Source organism: Oryza sativa, chromosome 11, assembly GCF_034140825.1.
Source record: "Oryza sativa Japonica Group chromosome 11, ASM3414082v1".
NCBI classification, from domain to species: Eukaryota; Viridiplantae; Streptophyta; class Magnoliopsida; order Poales; family Poaceae; genus Oryza; species Oryza sativa.
Genome location: NC_089045.1, coordinates 15,542,161 through 15,545,710, shown reverse-complemented (window position 1 = coordinate 15,545,710; position 3,550 = coordinate 15,542,161). Strand labels below are relative to the sequence as shown.

At 39.0% G+C, this 3,550-nt stretch overlaps 1 long non-coding RNA gene across 1 annotated transcript; it reads right to left on the bottom strand.

The window, feature by feature from the left end:
* Positions 1–299: 299 nt before the first annotated feature.
* On the bottom strand, positions 300–3,165 carry LOC112936965 (uncharacterized). The gene is made up of 4 exons (XR_010737843.1): positions 2,772–3,165; positions 2,438–2,689; positions 2,258–2,359; positions 300–355 (listed from the first exon to the last, which is right to left on the bottom strand). It is a non-coding gene; the product is annotated as an uncharacterized lncRNA (long non-coding RNA).
* Between the last annotated feature and the right edge of the window lie 385 nt (positions 3,166–3,550).

Genomic DNA, 3,550 nt, shown 5'->3' with positions numbered 1-3,550 from the left:
TTTAATTATAGATGGAATGAGCATTTGCATATTTCTAAGCATGGCTAAGCAAGTAATTGCACATAGAGCATATATAAATCCATTTGAGCACAAAGAGTGTACTCTAACCATTTCTAGGGGTTCAAACAGCAAGAGGATCAATTATTCAAGGTGGAATATGCAGCAAATAGGTCATAACTACCTTAACCCAATTTCAAATACCGATATAGTCTGAGTTCACATGCAACTTTGCAAACAAATATTTTCATTCCTCAAATCATGGGATTCAATGTGTTCAAAGGATGGGAGGAGAAAACTTGCCTTGATCAGAGAATTGTTAGCACCTAATCCACTTCTTCACCGATTATGCAATTATCTAGATAAAGGACACGATATGCAATTAAACACCGAAAGAGCTGAAAATCCAAAATGCTCTAAAATGCATGATTTATGCACAGTGGGTTGGTACTGATCTAAAATGAATTTAGGTGAAAGAATTTTTATTTTATCTTATTCCATTAGGGAGTTATGAATTTTTAGAAGTTTTATCGGTTTATAGTAGTATAGTCTTAGGTAGTGTTATGAAATACTTTTGTAAAGTGATTTTTATTAGATTAGACTTCACAGGGGTGTGAAGATGTGTTTTCTAAGACTAACACATTTGGTTTCACAATTTTTGGAGTTATAATGATTTTCTTATAGATTTTACAAGTTACAACGTGTTTTAGGCATATAGTGTTTTATATGTGCATGACTTTTGAGTGATAGGTTCAGAACATGCTACTTCCTGTTTAAGTTGAATAAAAGGAATAATTTGGTTAACTAAAACATTTTTAGTTCACATGTTTATGATCTTTACTAGTATGGTTCATATTTTATAAACTAGAGATGCTCTAATCTAAACTAGCAATATATTATATTAACCTAGAAATTGTTATATGAGCTAAGTTCTTCTAATTTTAGTGGATGAGGATGGAACTATGGATTCACTGGTCAATTAAGTTTTTATTTAGGTTTAATTAGACCTAAAGTGTATATATATACTTATACATGTTTATGTATTACTTAAACAACACTATGTGTTTAAATTCTTATTTCACTAAGTTAAGGTTTTAATCAATGTTCTCTACAAAAGGTGCCAAATTTTATTTTACTATATTGAAGATAACTATTTGCTGGTTCTATAGAAACTTTGTTCATTTCATTTGGACTAAAAATAAATTTTCTACAAGTTTTACAAATTAAAGGCTGCTCTATGTTAGTAAATCCTTATATGAATATTTAGAGACTTTTTCTACACAGTAAGTATATAATCTTATTTCATAACTTGGAAATACATATTTTAGCGATCCTACAGAACTTAAGTTTATTCAAATTGAAGCTAAATTGGGTTCTACATGAATTTCTAAAGTTTAGCTTATCTAAAACTAATCATTATAGAGATAATAGTTTTAGAGGCATTTGATGCAAAGTAAGTCATTACTTTTATTTAACCTAATCAGAGAGTGTCTGATGATGAATCTGCAGTTTTTGAGTTTGTTTCAAAATGAGTTGAAATGAATTTTCTATGTATTTTATAAGTTTGTACATGTTTTATGCATGACTTATCTTAGATAAATCTTAGAGACATTATTTGTACAGTGAGTGTCAAGTTTTATATTCCTGGAATAAAGTTCATAACTTCAAGAATCTACAGCAACTGGAATCACTTCAAAATGAGCTATATTTGATTTTATATAGATTTTACAACTTTGTGCATTTTTCTGCTAAACATATAATTGTTTGGGCATTTTCCTAATTTTTCTTCAGATTTTAAAGGATGGGTCCACATGGCTGTGAGGGACCAATATGCACAAAGGCCCTTGAGTTTTCTAGGAATCAACCCGCAGTCCTAGGCCCATATGTCAGTTACTAACATTTTACGCAAAAACCCCTGGTTTCTCGGGAAATAGATCCCGCAGTCCCCTAGTTTTAGGTTTGTATGCAAAACGATGCTTGAGTTTTAGTTTATTTACAGATTATTACTGGTCCTACTTGTAAGTGACTGTTCCAGTTGTTAATACATCCCTGGGAGTCTTTAAATTTCAAAAGCCATGCCCTTGCTCTGGACAGAGCAGAGCAGCAGCACAGCCGCGAGCTTCACAGCATCACCAGTGGCGAACAACGGCGATTCAGCTTAAGCTCCCAAAACAAAAAGTGTAGAGAACAACCGTGCGAACCTATTGGCTCACCAAGAATCAAGAACCGTGCGAACCGTGAGAACTACTAGGAGGCTCACCAAGAATCAAACGCGGCTCGGCGAAGTCTTGGCGACGGTGTACTGGTTCGGCGACGGCGCGACTGCTACGGTCGTCGTCGACGGTGTACTCCCGGGCTTCTACTGCATATAGAGGGTGCATGCTTCGGTTTAGATCAGCACAAGGTAGCTCTAGGCGAAAAAGATTGCGCCGAAGCTCACCAGAGAAGGAGAAAGAAAGGAATGGCGTCGGCGGCCAGAGTTGGGAAAAAAGAAGAGGATCTCCCACCGTGGTCCACCTCGCGTCGATTCCTTCGGGATTCTTGATCTACAGAGGTTGATGAAGCTCGTGGCGAAGTGGCTCAGCTTGTCACGAACCGTGGAAGCTGGGCGACGAGCAAAGGCGAAGCAGCGGCGTCCAGAGCGCGACGGTGTTCCGAGTTGACGCGGTCGCGTTCCCGGAGATTGGCTGCACTAAAAGAGGCGTTCTTGGTGGCGTTAGAGACGGCATTCAGAGGGAATTACAGAACGCTTATTGAACGGAAATGGAGCTCACCGGATTGCGACGGCGTCGAGGACTTCTCTCACCGGCGCCGGAGTTGGCACCCCCGTTCCCGGCGAATCCGAGGCGGGGTACCTCGGTTCTTCCGCGAAACGAGACAGGGGCGAGAGAGAGTGAGAGTTGGTCGGCCGGTCGGGTTAAGTACGGTCGCCGGCGGAGATGGGGAGGAGGAGCTCGCCCTCTTCCGCGCTCAACGCGTGCTCACACGCGTGGCGCGCGGGGTCTGAGTCGTGGGCCCGTGTGGAGAGGGATGTGAGGCTGACAATGGGGTCCCACTAGGCAAGAGAGAGGTGTAGAAGGAGGAAGTGTTGGACAGGGCTGAACCTAGCCTAAGGCACTGACAAGTGGGGCCAACTCGATGGAAACTAGGCCAGGGAGAGAGATATGGGTAGAAGACCGGTAAACTTGATTTTTAGATTAATTTTCGGAATTATTTTCTCCTCTAACTTTGTAACTACATAATTCAATGTGTGGACCAAATTAATTAGTGCTGATTTTACTGGAGGTAAATGATTACACCTAGATTCCATTTTATTTGGTTGCACTCAAAAATAATGGGTGGACTGCTCACAAAAAATAAACAAAGATGGGCTATTAGAAAGCTAGATTGAATTTTTAGGAGGCTTAAACAGAGAAGGAAAATTCTAGAAAAATTACATTTATTCATGATAACTAATCTAGTATTTGAATAAATTATTTTCCATGTTCACTTATGTGCAGTTAAATGTACTTTTGGATGAAATATGGTTTTAGCCGATTAAAATTTAATTTGA